The sequence below is a fragment of the Syngnathoides biaculeatus genome, chromosome 1, assembly GCF_019802595.1.
Source record: "Syngnathoides biaculeatus isolate LvHL_M chromosome 1, ASM1980259v1, whole genome shotgun sequence".
Classification (NCBI taxonomy): Eukaryota; Metazoa; Chordata; class Actinopteri; order Syngnathiformes; family Syngnathidae; genus Syngnathoides; species Syngnathoides biaculeatus.
In genome coordinates, this window is record NC_084640.1 from 9,761,154 (window position 1) to 9,785,587 (window position 24,434).

Genomic DNA, 24,434 nt, shown 5'->3' on the forward strand with positions numbered 1-24,434 from the left:
TAGCTGGACAATGATAGACTTGACTCACCTGAGGCGAGTGTGAGTCGCTGGCCCATTGTTGTATTTTTGATATTTTTAGAGTCAAGGTGGGGCTTGAGCCAAGTGGGATGAGTTGTCTGCTGGCCCATTGTTACCGTTCAGATTTTTTGGGGTTATGTTCAAGAGAGTATTTAACATGGTGTCCTTTCAGAAGTGGCCAAATAACACAGGTTGGACATGGCTAGACAGTGAAAACTGGACTGTGCAGAGGTTTATGGCTTGGATCGTAGTTATGCCGGCCCACTGTCATTTCTATACGTGCTTTTTGGGGGATCCTCTTGAGACGTGACATTTAAAATGGCAGCCTTTAAAAAGTGGTCTGATCCAACCGGCCACATTTTTGTGGTGGTCAACCCGGATGATTGCATTATTCATGTTTCTCTGTCTATCTTCATTTTTCTGAGTTTTTCTGTACTTTATCCAAGTCGGTGGTCTTGTGCAAGCGGAGTGCGGAGTGTTAGACCCAGCTGGATTGTGCTAATCTTGACTGAGCAGACACAAGGCGCACCTGTAGCTGAGGGTAACAATCTCAGTTTGTCTGGTGATCCATTGTCATACTTGTGATTATATATGTTTTTTTTCTGGAGGCCCCCGTAGCTCAATGGTTAGAGCACTGGTTTGGTAAACCAGGGGTTGTGGGTTCATATCCCACTGGGGCCTCTCCTTCCTGAGAAGGGTTGCGTAAGGAAGGGCATCCGGCGTAAAAATTGTGTCAAGCTTATATGTGCATTCATCCGAGATGATACGCTGTGGCGACCACGAAAGGGACAAGCCGAAAGAAACTTACTTACTTACTTATATTTTTTTTTTTTTCTACCTACACTGTGGACTTCTTTTTTGTAAATGGTAGTATGGCTCAGTTTGGGCCCTGTTGAATTGCAATCTCCTCTTCACCGGAGTCCTGGCAGCCCTCAAACCAAGCTTGATGGTTTGGTCGGTATTTTTGCCGGCTTACTGTCATCTTTTTGCTTTTGGGTCTGCTCAATCGTAATCATTGACCTGAGTCTAGTTGGTGTGGAAGCTAAATTTGATGGCTTAAGTCATCCTGTTGTCACTTTCCAACCTGTATGTTGTCGCCCGACTTGTTTTTGGTTTAGCGCATTACACATTAACATTACTTTAGCGTGTTAACAGATTTTCAGCGGCAGGGTGAGATGTTTTGTAGCTGGCCGGACCGCCTTTGTGTTGAGTGACGCGAGTCTAGGCACTGCTCAAGCCTACGATATTGGCTTGATTCACTGTTCTCTTCCAATTGTTGCTGGCAATGCCTGAGATCTTTATGATGACAACCTCTCGTACGTGGCGCAAGTTGGAGCGGGTTGGTCCTGGCCCTTAACGATGGGCTTGACTGAACTGATTGTAGGTGGTGCTCGTGCTTGACTGTGATTGCTTGCTCTGTATTTCTACTTTGTTGTCTTTCTGATTGCTTTTGGCCATGCTCATGCGTCAAGTGGAAACGCGGGCTGATAAGTAGATTTTGTCCTATATAAGCCCCCTCTGTGCACCTGGGTTTGTGATGGGTGTTCACCGTCACACTCTCCTGCCATGCCCTTTGGCCTGCAGTAGGATGGCCTCAAGCCATTAATGCTCGACTGTGGCGCAGCGTCGCATTAAAGTACTGATTTCAACAGGAAACATCGCTCTTCCAGGCATAAGCGGATTTGAAGATATGACTTCTAGTGGCTTTTATTTATTTTGAGGCAGCTTTTGTTAACATGTATTATTCTTACTGGCTTCTAAACAATAACATTTCCTGTCAGGGTTTGAGCTGCTACCCAATATGTACTTCCTGTTGGAATTCACTTGCAGCCTGATGAGGCAGCAAACTAGTCAGCCCCGAAACAAAACTCGAGGTGTTGACCATCAATATCTTTAAGCATGGGCATTGTCTGTTCTGGAGAAAACAACTTTAAAAAAGTGAATCCTCTTTGACTTTTCGTGTACCCTGTTGAGGCAATACTGTAATTGGACCAGAATAAATATGTATTTACCATAACCATCATAGATTTAAACATTAGCATTGCCTCTTGTGATTGAAACTACAACCATAGAGATGTACTTCCTTTACACCATTTGACTTCTTTACTTCACTTTCACTTTTAGGGAGTGAAATGCACATATTTTGCAGTAAATGCAATACATCATGATTTTTTGGGGGGGGATATACATCATTTCAATGATCAAGCATGGTCAAATAACGTCCATAATAGTTTAATATCTCTGCAATATCACAATGAAACACGCAGTTTAACTTACCAAACAAAATGGAGAAAGTCTGTGAAACTTGCGTCCCGGCATCAACATCAGACCTTTTGCAGGCATTTTGTTAAAGAAATGCATCAAAGTGTTACTGTAACTTCTTTTTTTGACAATGTTTCATTACTGTCGGGCGGCTCTGTAATCCATTTCCTTTGAGACGCGCCTGTGAAATCGTGATCACACAATTTAGCTTCACTCTCGCCGCGCCGGCTACGACGGGGGCCGAAATTAATTAATAAATAAACACTGCATCCCTGCTTTTCATTAGCGGGCGGTAAAAATAGCTCTCATTATCACAGGTAAATTAACACTTTCATTTTTGTGTCAGAAAATTAATTGTATCCCTTAACAGCTATTCCCAGGAGGATGTTCAAGAAAAGAATGGGAAATGTAAAAAAAGAAAAAAAAACATTACTACAGACCACCAGGAGTGTTAAGTGATGCTTTCAAAGCCTTGCGTCATTGTTGGCATCTTTCTGCGCCGGTGTACAAGTGTCCCACAGTGATGGGCTGCAGGTAGAACTCCCCCATTACAAAATGTGCAGATGTCAAGTGTTTATCTAGACAACCCGGCAGGGAACTTCTCTTCATCTTCGCTTAACCATAAGGGCTGACCGCAGAGAACAGCGCCCCAATCTTTTTTTTTTTTTTTTTTTTTTCCGCGAGACGGCTGTGTGATGTGTGGCATTTCTCCCCCCTTAGTCGCCTGACGGGTATGAATGTCGACTTCAAAAAAACATGACAAGGATGAGTCAACAAGCGAGGCGAGAGAGACAACGGCGTGCACGGGAACAAAGACGATCTGTATCACAGTGGAAGATTTGATTATACTCAATCTGTCCAGCTGTTGTCAACTACTACCAAATTTGGAAATTTTAAGTATGAAAGCAATTTCTTCGATCACTGACATTAGGGATGGATTCATGGGAAAAAAATATTAACATTGGATTTTCCATTTTTGTAATAGTCACCCACTGCACAATAGATGTCGCCTTCAAGTACCAGGTGCTAACTGTAATTGTTTCTGGATGCTCGTGTTCACGGACTTGTGGACTTGAACTGCTAAACCCTTTTGAACATGGGCGCCAACCAATACAGCAGCACCTACTGAGGTCCATAAATAGTAATTCAGATGAATTTAAGCACTTACGTGATGCTGCGAGCAATTTCCCGTCTGTTTAACGGTAGTGTTCGTATTCCAGTAGCGTGACAGTCACTCCACAATGTTAGTTCTGCATTAGATAGACAAACATCAAGTTGAAGACTTAATTTTGCTATTGTTTACACATGGACACAATTAACTTCTATGTACCTGTTTGAACTCTATTGCTTACCAATACAACAATGCCTACCAAGGCGCATAGTCAGTCAGTCCATGTGTATTATCATTTTTTTAATGTCTGACCTTTTTTTGTCGAGATCCGATTGACTGACATTTTAAGTCATAGGAACTGCATCAGGGATCCGCCCTGAGCCCCTTCCTGTTTGCGGTAGTAATGGATAGGCTGATAGATGAGATTAGATTGGATTCCCCTTGGACCATGATGTTCGCAGATGATATCTGCAGTGAAAGCAGGGAGCAGGTGGAGGAACAATTAGAAAGATGGAGGCATGCACTGCAAAGGAGAGGAATGAAGATTGGCCGAAGTAAAACTGAGTATAAGTACATGAATGAGAGGGGCGGTGGGGGAAGAGTGAAGGTCCAGGGAGAAGAGATAGTAAGGGTGGACGACTTCAAATAGTTGGGGTCAACAATACAGAGCAATGGAGATTGTGGCAAGGAAGTGGAAGTGAAGAAACGGGTCCAAGCAGGATGGAACAGTTGGTGGAAGGTGTCTGGTGTTCTATGTGACAGAAGAGTCTTCGCTAGGATGAAGGGCAAAGTCTATAAAACAGTGGTGAGGCCGGCCATGATGTACGGATTATAAATGGTGGAACTGAAGAAACAACAGGAAGCAGAACTTGAGGTAGCAGAAATGAAGATGCTGAGGTTCTCGCTTGGAGTGATTGGATAGGATTAGGAATGAGCTCATTAGAGGAACAGCCAAAGTTGGATGTTTTGGAGATAAGGTTAGAGAGAGCAGACTCCGACGGTTTGGACATGTCCAGAGGCGAGAGAGTGAGTATGTTGGTCGAAGGGTGCTGAGGATGGAGCTGCCAGGCAAAAGAGCAAGAGGAAGACCAAAGAAAAGGTTGATGGATGTGGTGAGGGAGGACATGAAGACTGTGGGTATTAGTGAGGAACATGAACGAGATAGGCTTGGATAGAAAAAGATGACACGCTGTGGCGACCCCTAATCAGGACACGCCGAAAGTAAAAGAAGAAAGCACATAATTTTAATATAAAGATGGGTAAAGTTTGGCTCTTGGTCTATATTATGCTGCTCGCCAACGCAGCATCCATTTTTGTTTTATCCAAATGATACTTTTCCAGTTCCAGGTTGTACTAAATTCGCATGACAACAGGCCCTCACATCGAAGAACTTGTTTGCCTGGCTTTGCGTGACACGGATGACACGACAAGTTAATGTATCACTCGGTGCCCGTGGCCAACCCACTGATGAATAGCACAGCATTAGCTGGGCCATTAGCACGTTGAAGCCGCCTGTAATGCCCGAGTGCTAGTGACACCTCTGGGTCCCTGTTCCACTTAAACGTCGCGTCAAACTGACGGGGCTGACACGCCAGGTGACGGCACTGCCACTGCGGCCGTGAGCGGAGGCCTTCACGATACGAGCGCTTTTGTCGGGCTGCCGTCGCCTGGAACGAGATCAGGCAGATTGTTGTCAAAGTATGGAGCGTGTGTCCGTGCATGCTGGCTGACGCGGATCCGGGAAGGTTTACTTTTATATTTCTCGTAACCAAATAAAGAATAACTAGAGGATTTCTACACATTTAAACTGAATTGGACTACTTGAGGGAAGTCACTTTCCACATAGCAGTAGTCGAATTATCACAGACGACATGGAGTTCTTCTAACCCTCAACTCGATGTACTCGCGACTCCCAGGTGATGCCAAATGTGGCCATTTGATGAGCTAAGTTTGGCCACACGGGGCCTAATGGCCGCATTAAAAGAGGAGAGCGGCAGAATGATGGCCGCACATCCGTCACTTTAATCGCCGGCTTCATTATTCAGTGGACGGCCGCCCCCTGCTCATATATGAAGGCTGTCAATGCCGATGAGACGTCTCCCAGTCTGGATTGAGCTCAGGCAGAAGCCTTTTTTTTTTTTTGCCCCCGTAAGAGGCAATTAATTGAATCCCTGTTGGTTTCGATTTATCTTTGGAGATGAGATCATTGTTTTGTCTCGTTCAAATTGCGTCATTATGATGAAAAGCCCAAGAAGGAATTTTTGTAAGGGGTTGAAGGGTGCGGCTTTTTTACGATCTGCTATGTTTCATTGCAGTCCTGCTCAAAGCAGAGATAGAAGGTACAGGATGAGGAGCTCGCGTTAATACGAAATAGCTCGCTGCAGGGGCTGCTGTAGAAACAGAAAGCGGAAATAAATGACCATTTCCAACGAAACATGAAATGCTTCTTCTGTGTATAGTGATAGACACCAAGATAAAATAAAATGGCAGTTATTCTAGTCTAAACTGGGTTTCAGTTATACTTCCTTCGTAACAATCAAACATCATTTTAGCCCTCCCCTACTTGCGATGTAATTCAATATTCGGTTGAAGTGTGGAGAAGTTGCAGACACGCATGATAAGAGAGAATAAGCTGTCAGCAGCCCGTGTTTGTGCGTCCTCTACATTCTTCACATTAGCACAGAGGGAACAATGCGTCTCGTGTGGCAGGTGACCATAGTTCATAATGTGCTGATGCTGACCAAGTGTCACTTTGATCCATGGCGTCGGCGGAGCGAGGGGGGCCGCCGCCACCTCCGCGAGCCCTGCACGCGAAATCGAGCGCTCCTGCGGGGGATGCCGGGGGACGGGATACAGATGAGGGCCGCCACGTCGGGCCTGATGGTGGGCAAGGAGGGAAGGCGGCGTCGGAGAGGATGGGAGCTTTTAGAAGAGGAGCGCAGTTGTTGTGCTTATTTGTCTTCAAGGGCCTTCAGCTGTGGAGAGACTGTCCTCGTTGTGTTTTTAGGTTAGTTAGAGTAGTGTTGAAGATTAATGTATCAACATGTACTCAACTTGTTTGTATTCCAAATCTTGTGTTGGGACTCCTCAGAGATTTTATCTGTTAATCTTCAATCGATTAATTAATAATGTTCTATATGTCTGTTGTTCGGTGCTCTCCTGGACCAAAGACGTACGCATACTCTTTTTCAATCCCATCTTCTTTTCCTTTCGGCTCCTCCCGTCATCTTTTTCCATCTAAGTCTTATCTCGTGTATCTTCCTCTCTAACACCCACTGTCCTCATGTCCTCCCTCACAACATCCATCAACCTTTTCTTTGGTCTTCCTCTCGCTCTTTTGCCTGGCAGCTCCGTCCTCAGCACCCTTCTCCCAATATATTCACTCTCTCGCCTCTGAACATGTCCAAACCATTGAAGTCCGCTCTCTCGATCCTTGCCTCCGAAACATCCAACTTTGGCTGTCCCGCTAATGGCGCATGGAGTACCACAGTTCCTCTCTCGGTACTCTGTGATAGGCTTTCTCTAGGTCTACAAAGACACAATGTAGCTCCTTCTGACCTTCCCTGTACTTTTCCACGAGCATCCACAAGGCAAATAAGACATCTGTGGTACTCTTTCTAGGCATGAAACCATACTGTAGCTCGCAAATACTTATTTCTGTCCTGAGTCTAGCCTCCACTACTCTTTTCCATAACTTCATTTGGTACATATATTGGCACAAGCTAATGAAACCAAATTTAAGAAGCCAGAATCCTACTGATTTAGAAGAATACCTGCCCGTCTGGCCAGAAGATTCTTGGACTGCCGGCATTCAACCCCCATCTTCAAACCCGATTTCGATTTGGAACGATACCTGGTGCGATTATTCGCAAGCCTTGTAAGATTAGTGCACTCTTGCGTGTGGTGTATGATGCCGACGTGTATGAAATCGAGTTGGCGCGGTTGTGTACATCGTTGTTTACGCACGCACACACCTCAAGGCAGCTTGTGCAGTCGACGGTGAACATGATCAAAGCGCAGCCACGCACACACACACGTCCGATTTCCATATTCAACAAACTGTCACGTACACAAACACGCTCCTTTGCGTTTGTTTGTTTGAAAGGCGCACGCATTGTGACACGGTGACAACATATTCATGTCACCTAAACAATGCATGTGATAGAACAGCGTGTCGGCTGCTGTGCGAGGATGTTCGCTCAGTGAAGTTAACAGCGTTTAAACGCCGTCGTTTGTCAGCGAGACGTCGCCCGGCATCATTGTTGGTATTTGAGGAAGACGCGCAAAAACGCGACGTCGGACGGGAGTGGAAACATCAGGGGGAATGTTCCCGGAGTGCCGGCGGTCCGCAATACCACAATTTACCTCTCCCCTCCTCCTCGATTTATTGCATGGGGAAGAAGAAAAAGCACCCCCAGCGCCAGGCGATCTGTCATCTCAACATTATCGGCCAAACACAGCGCCTTCCATACGGCGCTACAAGGGCCGGGCCAAATTGCTATTTTTATGGGACATGATAAAGGAAATGCTTCCTTATGTTTGTTTTCTCTCTCTCTCTCTCTCTTTCTCTCTCTCTCTCTCTCGTTCTCCCAACTTCCCCTGGTGTTGGTGCCGTGATTCACTATGCTGGAAGCCATTTGGCACTCTGTGACGCTCGCTGGGGGGGTCCAAGTGGACAAATAAATGTATTTTGTGTTCACCCATGCATATCAAGTAGACGTTTGGGGAAATGTATTTATTTATATCCGCCGTTTATGAAATGAGAAATACGTTTCCTGATTCTTTTTCAACAAAGTGAAGCATGTCACTATCCCCGATGTCTGCTCGTTTGAAGCGAATTTTCACCGTTTGTGGAAAAAGTCAGTTCATTTTGAAAGATTGATAGATACGACAATTCCGAGAGGACCTTTCCTGGAGCCCGAGTAATAATGTAAGGTCGAGGAACTTAAGGACGTTTGACTCCGACGACTACTAAGAACTATAAATCTATAAAGCACCTGAATATTTCCCTGGCAGTGGTCACTCGTCATTTTACCTCTCGAAGCTTTCGTGAATAAATTGTACAGGATACAATCTTAAAGATGCAAATACTCAAAGGTATTACCACGTTCCACCTGCAAAGCTGGTGTTGACTTCATCTCTGTTTTTCTTATGCCCCCACCTCCTACACCTCCTCCTCCCCCTCTTCTTCTTGTCGTTCCTGCTCCTTCAATCTTTCCCTCGGCGTTCCTGACAGGCAAACTGACAGGCCCTCAAACCCTTGGCAAGAAAGCCAGCGCTAATTAAGTCATTGCTGGACTGTAATTTCCTTGAGAAGTTAAAAAAAAAAAAAAAAAAACACACGCACGAAAAGGTTACCAAGACCTTTTCTGTGTCAGAATTACCATGTGTCATGAATATTAATGCGCTTAATGAAGACAACCTTTGCTTCATCAAGAATGTTCCGGTAGCAGGTGCCAAGCTGATAAACTTACTCACTGATGGCTGTTTGATTTCATTTTATTTTAGCTTTCATTTTTATGTCAGATCCTCAGAGTTCATGATTCAAATGTTATCTGTCTTGAATGTGCTTCATTTTCTGTAGTTTTTCATGTCCTTGGGGTTATATTTTGAATCTGCTGAGTGCTGCAACCAATCGAAAGTGGAATAATTCTACACTTTTTATATTTTTATTTTTAAATACAATCTTTTCAGATGGTCAAACAGATGCCATCTCAACTTGGCATCTATCAGTCAAGACTGAAAAATGCCGGGTCAACTTCGACCCCTCCTTCCGCATCAGTTCCCTTTATACAGAGAAGCGGACCTTAAAAACACATCAACATCTCGGCTTTTCCTGCCAGTGTGAAAACAAGTTAAGTTCCCCGAGTGTCATGTGTGATGCTTTTGATGTTTCAGCGTGTTGGCTCAGCTGTCCCTGCGCTCCGCCTCGTTTGTCCTCTTCCTCCACCGGCTCTGCTATTATTCCTCTTGCGTAATAGAGATGCCGAAACATTGACAGAACTCATTTACTGCGGGATTATTACATCCCCACACATGTTCGCACTGGCGACGACGCGCTCAAAGAATGCAATTTCAGGAGCCTTTCCAATTTTTCTTTTGTTTGTATACTTCCTTCCCTGTTGTTAGGTCCTTGTGAGAGTGAGCATCTGCTTCTTCAAATGGAATGGCTTCTCTTATTAGGCTTCCAAATCGCACTAAATTACTGATTCCCAAAATTGTGGTGTTTGGCTCCCTTACACTTTGCAACTTGCAAAGTGTAGCAAACAGCAGTCGGGTGTTATAATTACCCTTTTTTTTCTTTTCTTTTTAAATCTATCAATCTCTGTCTGGATATTTAAACGTGGGTGTAGGGAAGGGGCACTTAGATCAGGATTCTCCGACCACCTGGAACTGGACCATACAAAAAGACGGAGTAAATGACTCAATTGATCATTAGATTCTGTAAAAACCTCTATTTCGAAAATCAGGTGCATGTACACGTCAAGCTGCTCATCTCGGTCATGTGACCGTCTTTGGAGTGCTTCATTGTATTGAGGGCATGTCATTAAAATGTCAGATCAAATCAGCTTCACAAATAAGGCAATTAAGCCTTCAAAACTACAAAAAAAAAAAAAAAATTTACCTTGCTTCAGTTTCCAACAACCTATCTCTGTAAAGTGAAAAATTACTGCAATGACAGTGACTGAAACAAAATTACTGAGTAGACTTCATAAAAGTAATGCACTTCAGGTGTCATTGTCGCCATTGACCCAAAATGAGAAATAAGCACACTCCCATCAATTGCAAGGACTACATTTAGCGTAACGATCATTTCTATTCTTCCTGTTTTTTTGTTTTTATGCTGATCTGTCAAGACTTTGCTTTACTGTACGTGAAACCCGTGTGCACCACAGAAAATGTTGGGGGCCGCTGACCTTGATGGCACTCGCAGCAAAGTAAACGGGTACACAAGTGTCACCCCGAGGTGCAAGACATGAAGTATAATGCGCTCTATACAGAGCTTGGGAGAAGGTCTGCGCTTTGTCCGTCTAGATTTTGTAAGCGCGTCTGTGGCTTTAAATGTTTGGAGAAAGGCCACCCAGGGGGTGTGTGAAATATTTTTGATCGCTAGCAGGTCAAATAAACGAAGATTAGCTGAAGTAAAACAGGGTATATGTGTGTGAATGAGAGGGGCGGTGGGGGGAGAGCGAAGCTCCTGGGAGAAGAAATAGCGAGGGTGGATGACTTCAAATACTTGGGGTCAATAATACAGAGCAATGGAGAACGTGGTAAGGAAGTGAAGAAACTGGTCTAAGCGGGGTGGAACAGTCGGCGGAAGGTGTCTGGTGTTCTATGTCACAGAAGAGTGTCTGCTAGATGGAAGGGCAAACTTTATAAAACAGTGGTGAGGGGTCATGATGTACAGATTAGAGACGATGGCACTGAAGAAACAACAGGAAGCAGAACTGGAGATGTTGAGGTTCTCACTCAGAGTGAGTAGGTTGGAAAGGATTAGAAATGAGCTCATTAGAGGGACGGCCGAAGTTGGATGTTTTGGAAACAAGGCTTCGAGAGAGCAGACTTCGATGGTTTGGACATGTCCAGAGGCGAGAGAGTGAGTATGTTGGTAGAAGGGTGCTGAGGATGAGGATGGAGCTGCCAGGCAAAAGAGCGGGAGGAAGACTAAAGAAAAGGTTGATGGATGTTGTGAGGGAGGACATGAAGACTGTAGGTGTTAGAGAGGAAGATGCACGAGATGGGCTTAGATGGAAAAAGATGACACGCTGTGGTGACCCCTAATCGGGACAAGCCGAAAGGAAAAGAAGAAGGTCAAATAAACGCACGATGAGTGTGTCAGAGAGAAATAGAGGGGGGGAGAGAGAGAGAGAACGGGGTTTTTCCAGCTCTGTCGGAATGCGAAAAATGGAGTACACAGCTTTAGAAGTTTTGGGAACGGCCATCCAGATAATACTTGTAGCCATTGTATAGGTGTCCAGGGGGTTTGCGCGATATGCAATTTCAAATTTCCCCCTCCCATGGGGTTCGTGTGAGTGAAGGAGGGGTGTGCTCCAACTCTGTTGGGATCTTAAAATGGGTTGCGGGCCTTCAAATATTTTGGTAAAGCAGCACCGAGTCCAGCCAAACAAGCACCCGTGTGTCTTGTCTTATCTGTCATTCCTGCTGCATTGTGAGGAAGTTGGTCCATCCTCTTGAGACAAAGGACCACACACACACGTAGACGAGAGCCGTGAGGTGCGCTGTCATGCACCTCTCATTAATTCCGAGCTGTCAGCGCTCTCTCCCCTACCGTATCGGCCCCCGGAAAGGTGACAGCTTTCCGATGACTGACAAAGGCTCTTTAGGTGATACAGAGGATCCCCCCGCAGCAAACGCCGGCTTGTGTAAAGTGCCCCTCAAATGTCACTTTTGCCGCCGGGAGATGCGCACACCCACGAAAAAAAAAAAAAAAGGAATTTTAAAAAAACAAAAAAAAATGAGGACCGCTCTCAAGTCGTCAAGTATGTGTGACATCCCGAGGCTGCGAGTGTCACTGAGGCATCAACTCTTAAAGCTTTTAACATCCGAGAGAGGTGGCGTTGTTTGACAGTGCTATCGGTGGATGCTATTGTTGCGTGTCATTTTTTTTTTCTCTTCACACTCCCCAAGTGCTTTGAATTCACTTGTTTTTTTACTAAGAGATGTGTAAAGCATAGGCAAACTTTCCCTCTATGTCCGTTCAGCTGTCAAGGTGACAGCGAGCCGTTTTTCTGTGTCAGGTGTTTCCAGTCGGGACTGGGTCAGGTAGAAATAAAATGTCGCATTGTGTTGTTTGGCTCGTATTGACGTCTCTCGGGTGTCCGTGATGATTTTGTTACCCGAGCTGCTGACAACATATACTTGGGAAGGGTTTGTAATCTCAGGAAAAACTCTGCTTGTGCTGAATGACGACTTGTATCCATATTTATAAAATAAATAAATAAAAATGTCCAGGCGCTTCTTTGAATTTGTCTTAAATTCCTGATTTGAAATAATTGTCCCGATAAGAAACAGCAATAGCACAGTCAACCATTCCGTGGATTAGACTGAACTTTCGTCAGAAAATGAGGTGAATTTTATGGTAATGGATCATCATTGGCCCCAATAGAAGCCGACTGTAATACTGAAAAGGGAACCAGCAGGCGGTGGTGCAGTCCCTGGGGCTGGCGGCCCACCCTGGTTCCCTGGGCATTGGTAGTTCAGCATGTTGCCCTTTCCGGTCCCTATTCCATTTTCCAGTAATTGCATCCTTTCCTCAGTGCCTTCTTAGTTCACATCATTTAGGTTAAAATTGATTCCCATGTAACATTTTTAATCATATCTCATTTTTATATTTTTCTGCTGACATGTTTCTGTCTTCTCTCAAACCTCGTTCTGTCTGACTGCATTTTCCAATCAATATCTGTCACAATATGAATACCCGCAGAGGAACAACATCCAACTCTCCTGTTGCATAGAAAGGGGGGGGGGGACTCTTCTGGCATTAAAATGTTTACAGAGCCTCCATTCACTAAGCAGGCCAACATGAACGTTGAGGGCAAAAAAAAGAGAGACTGGAGCACATTGACTGGGATTATCAATAAAATGTCACATTTTGCCTTGTGCCCGTGTTGGCATCCTGGTTCAAATAAAGCCTGAATTGTTGTCAGAATCATAATCTTAACCCACTACTGACAGTAACTACTGTCGAAAAGGGAACACAGTCACCCAAATTCCATGGCTTCTTCATTGGCCCACATACCTCCCTAGTAAAAAGGAATATGTTAGTTTTGGTGTATGCCCACTAACTAACTGTCTAATATCAAAGACCACCAAAAATGATGACATTTTATTTTTTTGGTATTCCTGTTTCAAGATCCCAAATCCTGTTCAGTTTTAGATGGGGGGGGTTTGTTTTTTTTTTCCGGGGTTGGGCATCTTTGTTGGTTATTTCTATATATTCCATCCATCCGTTTTCTTTGCCGCTTATCCTCACGAGAGTCGCGGGGAGTGCTGGAACCTATCACAGCTGTCAACGGGCAGGAGGCAGGGTACACCCTGAACTGGTTGCCAGCCAATCGCAGGGCACGTCGAGACAAACAGCCGAACTCACAATCACACCTAGGGGCAATTTAGACTATGCAATTAATGCTGCATGATTTTGGGATGTGGGAGGAAACCAGAGTGACCGGAAAAAACCCACGCAGGCACGGGGAGAGCATGCAAACTCCACACAGGCGGGCCCGAAATTGAACCTGGGACCTCAGAGCTGTGAGGCCAACGCTTTACCAGCTGATCCACCGTGCCGCCCCGATGTCTTTGGTGTAATCGTGAATATTGCTGCTGTGACAATTTAATATTCCTCGCTGGATCAATAAAGTCTCCATCTGTCGGTCCTTCCTTCCTTCCTTCCTTCCTTCCTTTCTTCCTTCCTTCCTTCCTTCCTTCCCTCCCTCCTTTCTTCCTTTGGTGTAAACAGACATTGTGTGACCGTCAACACCCGGCGCACCTCCAACGCTGAGGTTGGAACGTCAACTCCATTAGGCATATTAAACTTCTTCTTTGTTGCTGTGTGATAATAATAATAGAAATCCTTTTTGAGTTTGAAACACTTGGGCAGACTGAAAATGGAGCACAACGGCGGAATTAATTCGCCAACTTACTCCAAAAGTTCACGCCGCGTGAGCGCCTTAATATGCGTGGCCTTCACCTTTACAGGCTCGTAAAAACGCGGCCAGTTGTGCCTAATTCTTTTATAATATGTAATTTATTAAGAGCAGCGTATGTTAATCACAGCCTACGTGGGCGAGGTTTAAAAAAAAAAAAAAGTGTGGCCACGGAAAGGTCAATAATATTGTTTAATGCAGCTTTAATGATTTGCATTTTTTAATGCGTATTTTACATGGTTATTTGCAGCCAATAAAACCAGGCTGCCTCTTGTTAATCTCTCGTGAAATATAGTTATATTCCAGGCAGGCGTGAATGAATGCAGATTCAAATATGATGTTCTACGGTTTCCTTTCACAATAAAATGGAGCTGGAATTTCAAAATAAGTGTTTCTACTTGCACTCAAGGCATACCTCCACATCTAATACAAAACTTGGACTAAAAAAAAAAACATTTTGTGTCCTGTTTAGACTGCACGTGCTATGTAAGGAGGACAATTTAAGGACATCTTTGGCCAGGGGCAACGCTCATCGTGCCCCACCCTCGGACAAGCTGCAGCCCCTGGTAAGTGAACCCCATGCTTGATTCTCATACACATTTTTTCTTGAGGTGGGAAAAACTGCTGTGTTCACCTAGAGATGTGCGTGTTTGTCTTTCTGTATGCAAAAAAAAAAAATGTTGCTTGCTAAACGGCAAAGTGCACTATCGCATCATCATCTAAAAGACGTTTGCAAACAGAATAAAGTATTTGAAAACATTGTTTGTGTTTGGACAACGTTATGCAAAAAGCTCGCTTGGGTCTTCAAATATCCACAACCGCGCTCTGTGAAATGTTCTGCTAATAGTCATCAGCAATCAAAGGCGAAATTGATTTAGACTCGGCGAGAGTAAGCAGTGGGGGGGGGGGAATAAAAGCTGTTATCACTTAGTCTTGTTCAGATTGAAAGCATCATCAGCGAGCGTCGCCTTGAGTGCACATGACACCTCGCTCGTTTCGCTGGTGGCTACATTGACTGATGTGTGATGTGATGGTTCCGTTTCCCTCTCTTTTTTTTTTTTTTTTGCGCATGTGTGACGCCTTTGAAGGCTTGCCCGTTTGTGAAGTTTAGTGACGGGCATGCCAACGAGCGCTTTAGCGAGATAAGTCGTGTGACACGCGCACATCACAGCTCGCCCGCCACATCTTGTGTGTCCACGCCGGGTGCTTTTTTTTTTTTTTTTTTTTTTTTTTTTTCCCCCCTTTGCACACTTTTCAGCTGTCACAACTGAAGCTGACGCACTCTGAAAAGCTGTCAAAACTAAAAATACTGTTAAATTGATCTCGGGCTGCTTTTTAAATGTTAAGAAAAAATTAATTTGCTATTTCAGAAGCAAAAAGAATTCCCCCTTTTTAGCACAGCTTCGTTGATTAGAGCAATTAGATGTATCCTCCAGAGTGAAGGCCGCATTGACGCCGCAGTCGGCGAACGCAACATGACAGCTGTCCCGACTGACAGGCGAGTTTGTCGATTTGAAACACCCTCGCACACACATTAGCGTGCATTTGCGAACATGTACCGCTTTATTCAGTTTATGTTCAAGTAGTTGGTTTAAGTGTCAGTGCCTGCATGTCTACATTGCATTTATGTCATGAGGCAGGCTGGACCATGGCCAAGAAGGGCGTGGCCACTGCTCTGGGCAGTGACACTTGTCACCGCTCACGGCTGTTTCAAATTGGGACTGTAATTCGAATGTGTGTTTAAGTTGGAGTTTTTGTCACTGGCATTTGCCATTTCGTTGTGCCCTGAGTTGGTGAGTTGCATTCACTGACAGTAGGAGTCAACAACTCTGAAAATAGTGTAGTCTTGAGCTATCCTCGTCACAGTGTTTCTGTGCCACTTCAATTTAGACCTGTCTTAGTTTATGTTTCAGAGTCAAGTCATAGTTCATAGTTTGTCTCTTTGTCATCAGACCTTGCTGCATGTCTTTTGTATCCTGCCTAGCCTAGCGTTTCTGTTCCTCTTTCTTCTCTGACTGCTTACACCGTATATTACCTCAGCTTGAATAAAACTACCCCTAACATCATGTTCGCGTCTTGGAGTCCTCCATTTGGTTCCTGACAATTTACAGTTCTGGGAAAAACTGTGTACACGGGAGGGGTTTCGAGCATCAACAGCATTGTTAAGGCCTCTCAATTGGATTCAAATCTAGAATTTCACTCGCGACTCTTAAACCTTCACTTTTTATTCATTTATATATTTTTTTTTACCCATTCAGAGGTTGACTTGCTAATGAGTTTTGGATCGTTATTGTGTTATAACCAAAGCCTGCTTCAGCTTCGGGATGCGGACTGATTGGTGAATATTTCCCTTGAGGATGTTCTGGTAAAGAGCAGAATTCATGGTTCCATCAATCATGGCAAGTCGTCCAGGTCCTGAAGGAGCACAGCAGCGTATGCGCACTTAGCTGCACACTTTCTCACATACACACGCACGCAGTAGAACATTGAAATGAAACGCGTGCGCGTGTCTAATATTTAAGTGTTATGTGGTATTGCACTAATTGGACCGTGTCTTTTCTAAACATAAAGACTGTTAAACGTCAGCCAATTAAAGCAGAGCTAGTGTGTTGCTTCACTGTCAGAAATGACAAAACACTTAGATTGGGGGAAAATTATCATCCATTCTCTACTGTAGATAGATTTTCTCTTTTAGATTGAGAACTTTTCTTTAATTGGTGTCCATGAAAGTGAAAGCATGATTGGACACAATTATTTTTTGGTGTGTGTGCAGTAAGCGGGACATGAGCTTTTATATATAAATAAAATGGGAATTCTCATTAAAAATCCAGTCTAGTGTATGTTAGCCTTTCTTAGCGTTTCTGATGTCCGACACATACACGCACACAAATATGTGGCCAAGCTTCCCCCCTCCTCTCTTTCTCTTATATGTGACCACTTGTCACAGGATGTTTATGGTCCATTGTTTGCGGTGCTGATGATCACTGTCACTGGCAGCTTCCATTCCCAATAACTCCTCTGATGGATGAGACCACCGTCCCCTCTCACACTAGCGTCCTTGACCACCGGGGCTGTGAAAGAGGGCACCCTTTCAGTTGGTCCCTTATCCAGCGATTCCAATCCTTTTTCACTTACTTGTTCCCAAGATTGTTTTTTACTTTTAATAATCTCTTCCACTAACACTACACAATATCGTTTCAGTGTACTGTTTATATTTTTGTTATTTAAATAACCACACAGAGCTGTTGTGTTTATCGCAGCATCCAGGAAAGATGCATTTTCGGACTGTAGGCATAGCGAGTTAGCTAACTGGGCGAGCTAACCTATTAATAATAACTAGCTGACTCCCATCCATCCATTTTCATAGCTGCTTATCCTCACGAGGGTCGAGGGAGTGCTGTAGCCTATCCCAGCTGTCAACGGGCAGGCGGCGGGGTATACCTTGAAGTGGTTGCCAGCCAATCGCAGGGCACATAGAGACCAACACCCGCACTCACAATCACACCTAGGGGCAATTTAGAGTGTTGAATTAATGTTGCATGTTTTTGGGATGTGGGAGGAAACCAGAGTGCCCGGAGAAAACTCACGCAGGCAGTAGGAGAACATGCAAACAGCACTCAGGCGGGTCCGGGATCGAACCCAGGACCTCAGAACTGTGAGGCCAAAGCTTTCCAGATGACCCACCGTGCTGCCTCGCTGACTCCCAAGTGTGAGTTATTTAGTATATACCGAATTAGCCACATTCAAAATAATAGGAAAGTTATAATTGCAAAGAGCAATTTGAGGCTCAATCTGCACACTTCAGTATAACACACACAAGTTCTCAATCTTTGCCCATGTTTTCAGCAATTATCTTGAAACGTATCTATTTACCAACAAGTCTCTGAAATCACTTTACATTGTCCCGGGAGGGCGGTGACACTTTGGAAATCCTTCGTCTGTCACCTCTAATGTTGTATAATTTGACATAGTTAACGCTCGGTTCGTCAATTTGGAAATCTTTCAAACACGCAACATTTTGACTGGGTTGCCGTACCCGCTAACACCCACGTGCACCCGTCGAGATAGGTCTGTGCACCTCAAACGTTCCATGTAGTGATCATATTTAACGCTCAATACCATCCGTTCCTAAACTTGAAAAGACACGCACCCCCTTCAAGGTCCTGGCACATTTGGTGCACCCCGTCCCCCAGCCCCCTTCGCAGTAAAATGGGAATTGTCACATGAAGCATGGTGTGTAAATGCAGTTTTGGACGGAAAATTGAAGTGGTAGTTAAAGGAGATGTCTTATCAGCAGGGACTTGCGGTAGACCCCCAAACGCCGCCCCCCTTCGACAAGCGGGGGCGCGCCCGGTGAATCCTTAAGCAGCGGCGGCCGATCATAATTGTATTTCATAACTGTCACCGGACGGGAGGTGACGAGAAAGCTATTTGTGTCACTCCCCCGTCTCCATCTCGCTTCTCAATAAAACTCCAATCAGCAGGCAGATAGTTAGCGCTGTGCCTCTGAGATTATTAAAAAATCCAAATGGGGGGAATTTACGGGTGACAATTAACGGGCAGAGAATTGATTAATAAAGTTGCCGCGGCGGCGTGTCGAAAGCCGGGAGGAGGATCCAGCACGCGACCGGGTGTCACGGGAGACAGCCGTGTCATTCTTTTTGATTTATGGCACATCATGACCCAGCCTGGAATCCGCCTTCTTTATTCTTCTTCTTCTACTGCTACTTTCCTCATTCTCACCTCCACTCAGGTAAAAATAGACCCATTGGATCCAGGGGTGGGGGGCATAGAAATGGACAAGGACTGTGGAGAAAGATTGAGAAACTGACTTCTCAGTCATGGAGTTTTCACCTCGCTAACCTTGTCACTATGTTGAGTCAGCTGTGATTAATTAGTGCAGCGAGACGTAGCAATTGGGTCAGGGATGTGTGCGACTGCGTCCAAATTTTGGGCAAAATGTTAATTACGCTCGCCGTTGACAATTATTCCGGGTGATCAGTTAATTTGCCGTTTAATCATTGCAACGGCAGCCATCTAAAAAATGTCACAAAAGTCTTGGCAGATGTTGCGTGCAATCGGCTTGCTTTGGGTGACTTTCTTGCAATCATTTTTTTGTTTGTTTTTTTAATAAAGTAGGCATTTTTTCAAATGTAACGTGAATCCTCTTTGATCCAACATTTCAAATGCAAAAAGAAATAATCCATTTCAAATGTGGCCATCGTAAGCTTTATTTAGAAAGACATTTGTAGCTGGTAATAGATATGGTCAATACTAAGACAAAGAAAAACTCATAATTGTTAGTTACTACTCTGTATTAAATATGCAGAAAATAATAAACACTGACAAAGACAGACAAAGGTGAGTGACTTCAATTTTTATTTTATTAACCACTGTTATTACAACAAAATCACATTGTGGCACTGCAAGCGACGTGCGTCATGTAGTTGTGTGCGACTTTCGAGGCTTGCGGGTCACAAAAACCTTGGTCACATTCCAAATGTTTTGTTCGGAATTCAAAGTTGTGTCGCTCCTTTTCTTCTTATAGACCTTCATAACAAATGCTTTCCAAAGAGACACACACAAAAAAAGTGCACTTCTCGCGTGTGCACATAAAAAAACGGTCTGCTTCTTTGTGTGGCGGCGAGGTGTCGACTTCGCGGGTTTAAAGACGAGAGACCTTCACACAAATCCTTGATCCCCTAATGAGCATATTTAACAATGATGGCTCTATATTTCCCGGCTCTTTTTCCTCTCCTCGCAATTAAAGAGTCACCGTGTGTAATTTCATTCTTCTTTTCAAGTGCGGGCTCCCCCGAGATGTGGCCTGTAGCTGCACCATCATCGCTCTTGGTGATTATCATTAATGAATGTCGCCCAGGACCATCCCTCAATGTGACTTGCCGAGGAAACACGGGCCCTAATTAAAGGTTCCTATTCATAAATATACGCCTGCAACCACGCGCATGCTCTTTTTAATGTCAGGAAATGAGCTGCTTTAAGAGTCCTTTATATATATATATATATATATTATATATATATATATATATATATATATTATGGTGACAGCCAGCAGCAAAGGATCTGTGCAGTCGGAGATTTGCAGATTTTGGAACCGCGAAGGATTAGGATGCGCTAATTTGACACTTAATCGCGACAGTAAGTCGGAATGTCAAGCACGCAGGAAGTTCTATTCTAATGTCTGAAATTCCCTGAAGTAATCATAAGAGCGGACTTTTTAATTATAGCCGCGACTATTTTAGCAAATGTCTTCTGTCCGTTAAAGGCCACCGTGCACGTGGGTGTCGTGAGCTGGGCTAATAATATGAGAGAATTAGCTGATATATATTATATTTTAGATTACTGACAACTTCCAATCTCGCAACAAGTTCCACATGTACCAAGGAGCATATTATTGAATCTCTTGAGTCCCTGAAAGGCCACCGTACATGTAAACGTTACTGGCTAGGCGAATAACTCGAGCAAACTAGCCTAAGCGTATAGTGTGTAGTTTATTATATTGAAAATGCTGATAGTGTAACCAATTTTATTTCCTGAACATATAAATGTGTAAATATTAAACCACATTGCGACACATTTAATGCTGCACACCCTCAGGAAGGCATGTAATCCCACTCAGGAGATGTCCTGCTGTAACGTGATTGGCTCCTACAGCACAGCAATGGGAAGCTATATGCAGATGTAATGAGATGACCATTACAAATATGTATCACGTTTGGACAACATAAAGTTTCTTTATGGTGACGTTTAGGATTATGTTTGGGGTAAAGGCAGTTTAGGATGGATTAAGGTTACAGTTAGGGTTAGTGTGATTCTTCTTACCACTGCCAGAATGAAGTCACATTCTTGTAGGGCGTGGTTTGCCACAATTCAGCAGCCAATCATATTGTAGCGACACAAGTCCTGCAGCCAGTAACATCGGAGCAGGGCGTGTCCTGCCGAGACCATGTGCGGGATTCCTAATAACGCCGCTGGACAGCAGAACTGCAACCTTTCCCTAGCTAGATTATTAATTTGCGACATCAAAGACAAAGAGGAGCAATATGGTTATCCTCATTTGTTTGAGTAGATTGTCGCGCAATTATTAAACTTGACTGCAATTACACTTTTAATATATCGTGCACGCACTTTGATTTGGAGAAGTAGTCAACGATGAGCAGTGAGTGTGTACTTTAAGTCTAAATACCACCATATTGTCGTAAACTTAAACTTAAGCGACCCCAGATATTGTAGTACTTTATAGTATCACAGCTCGGTCTTTATACACTAGGTGGCCCCTTATATTAAAACTCTCTGTCTAAAATTGGATAATATACAGTACAGAGAAATTTGACAACTTTTGCGTCGATTGTGGTGCGTTCCGTGTTTATCTCGTCTGGGAAAATGTGTTTGTCATAACAATAATATATAATTGTGCATTAATTTTGGACATATTGTCACACACCAAACCAGATCGTTCAATATGCGCAGTTGGCGGGGCTTTTTATTTATTTTATTTTTCAAGAATGTGTCCCTTTCTGCTCCCACTTAACGGTTGAGAAATGCTAATTGGGGAGCACGTGTCAAAGCAAACAAAAAGGCGACGCCAGCACCGTGCGTGTCAAGCGAGACGCCGATTATTTTCACAGGGGAAATATGTCGTTTAATGCAGTCGAGGGAACTTTTTTTTTTTTTTTTTTTTTTTTTTTTGCATCATTTTGCATACAGCACCAACACAGAAACTTTACCAATCAACCAAAACATCACGGATACTCACGCAAAGTGAAATCTAAATGAGGTACTGTATATAAAACTCTTCCTATATACTGTTCTTTTGAGTAATGACTTTGTGAAATATGACTTGGAACGGAACGCAACCAGTCAAAGAAGCGCTCCGACTGAGGAACAATGAAGCGGGCTTCAATAAAAACGTCGTAACTGATGCCGCATTTTAGTGGAAAAGTGGGTCTGACAGACTGCATGAAGTATTTGCCAAACCAAGTATTTTTGTGGGTGGGTGGGGGGTGGGGTCTTATGATCATCAACATTCCCACCTTTCTTTCCTTCCACACTTGTGAAACATCTGCGCAACATACCCCGTGTTTTTTTTTTTGTTTTTTTTTTTGTTTTTTTTCATTTTTGCTAGATCACGTTTAATCACACAAGATTGGGTCTGTAACAGATAAAACAATTTTAAGTTTTAAAATGTCCCGAAGTGTGTGCCAGGCCTGAGAAGAGTAAAAACATCCTTCGTTCTGCTACAATCAACCAAATATGGAAACCCAGCCATCGTTCTAAAATAACTGCACATTCAGTCTTTGATCTCGTGCATAAATGTGATCGTTCTACCCTCACTGCCAGCTTTTCATCATTGTTTAAAAAAAAAAAATGGCCAAAACTGACACAAAAAAAGTTGGATATTACGAAGGTTTAATTGCATTGTCAAAAGTACCGAAATATCCCGCCAAACGTGAAAGCAGTCACGCTATTTTAATTATAACGCGTCCACTTATCTGATAGATATGTGCAGATAGAACAGCGCTGGTGTCAAAGTTAGGCTTTATTAATTTTTTTTTTGTGAAGACATATATCCTCACAGTCAGCCTGTCAATCGGGTGGCAGCCATCATGGATTGGAGATTAGCTGGGTTGTTTTTTTTTTTTTTTTTTTCACGGCGCTTCAGAAAAGTTCCGAGCGGAGAAAAGAAATATGCGGGTCTTAAATGTGTGCCATGCAAACTAATTTATTCATGACCGTTAAGTGGTAGGCATCGCATTTTTGTAATCATCATTTGCTCCATTAACTTTGCCGTGACCATTCCCGATAAATACTTAATAATATAATATAATCTATCCTCTGAGAAGCCACCTACTTCTACAACTCCTCGCATAAAGCCAAACACTTGTAAACTATTGTCAAATCTAATAGTTAATAAAACAAAATGAAATATAAAATTCATTCCTAATATAACACATAAATTACAGTAAAACAATAATATAAAATAAATGTCAAAATTACAAAAAATTACGTTGCAAAATAAAACTACTAAATTTCAACAGTCGAATAATAAGACAACATACAATAAGATCATAAACATTACAATTAAATGACTAGAAAAATATATAGTTTCAGTAAAATAAGTAATAAAGTACAAATTAAAAATTGTACCATAGAATTTGCAATGATAAATACATAATTGAAAAAATGTTTAAATATAGACTACAATAAAAACTCTTAAATACATTGTAAAATAATAACATAATGCAAATACAATTAAAATGGTAAATTCTTCACACGTTGTTTCACTGTTTCCATCCCATAGCTAGACAGAAAAAGGCTGTGAGGAAAAAGAAAAAAAAAAAAAGAGTACTTGACACTTCTTATGGTGGATATTTATTTCAATATATACCTGAGCCGTCATTTCAGCTTTTTCAAAGATGATCGTGCTTTTATCTCTTTTCTGCAGCGTCTATTAAAATGAAAACTGTTTTTCATGGACTAGTCGAATAAATATGTAACTCACATGCATGCACCAATAATACAAAGTTGTTAATTAGAGAAAGTGAAAGGCGTTTTGGATTTTTACAATTGGAAACACACGTTTGAATGCACGCACGTTGTCAGGCTTCTCTCGGGACCCCATGACCCCCCCTGCTGGCCCTGCTCATACTCCTCCACCGCATCCTTGAAATTCTTCATATTCTATATAAGCATGTATTTTCTACCTCATATTTAACTTTGTCAACGTGCTGAAATACAAAACACGTCACGACATTCAACGCAAACACTTAATTAAATGCAAATATCTGCATCGTATTGAAGTGTTTCTAATATTTGAATGGACTGGTTGAACTTAATCTTTTATCTGTAGAATGCGTTTGTCTCCTTATGAATAGATTTTGTATACATGGTAATGGGTTGTAAACACAATATAGTTCTATTTGAGCTCAAAATGCCCAAATATGGATTTTTATTGTACTAACTGCCTCATTAAAATTTTAAAGTGTGTGTCTTAAGCAATCTAATACGTTGTAAACTAGAAATGGATCAATGAAGGCTCAAAATCAGGAAATAAATTGCACCGAGCATCTCGTTGTAGCAACAACGGACCAGTGTATGTTTTTTTTTTTTTTTTTTTTTAAAAACATAGACGAAATATGTTTTTGAAGTTGAAACTTGCGATTTAAATTGTAGGAGATGTCTTTTTTTAAAGGAATAGATTGCATTCAAAACAATTTGTCTCCAATGTTAGAAGCTCTAAAGAGCCCAAATCCAGCATTAAATTGTTTGCCGCCTCATTAAAAACTGTGGAAATTGTATGATTTTCAATAAATTCAAAGCAATTTGTCCATTAAACCTCCCACTTAGACTGGCAATCA

The 24,434-nt window shown here is 42.9% G+C and overlaps 1 protein-coding gene across 3 annotated transcripts in view; it reads left to right on the forward strand.

Annotated features, from left to right (window-relative positions):
* The window catches only part of LOC133498169 (teashirt homolog 1-like), a 143,329-nt gene that overhangs the window by 70,338 nt on the left and 48,557 nt on the right, over positions 1–24,434 (forward strand). For all 3 annotated transcript variants that reach the window (XM_061814698.1, XM_061814707.1, XM_061814715.1), the window contains exon 3: positions 14,528–14,621. The gene's annotated coding sequence lies outside the window, so the exon portion shown is untranslated. The remainder of the gene's footprint in view (positions 1–14,527; positions 14,622–24,434) is intronic.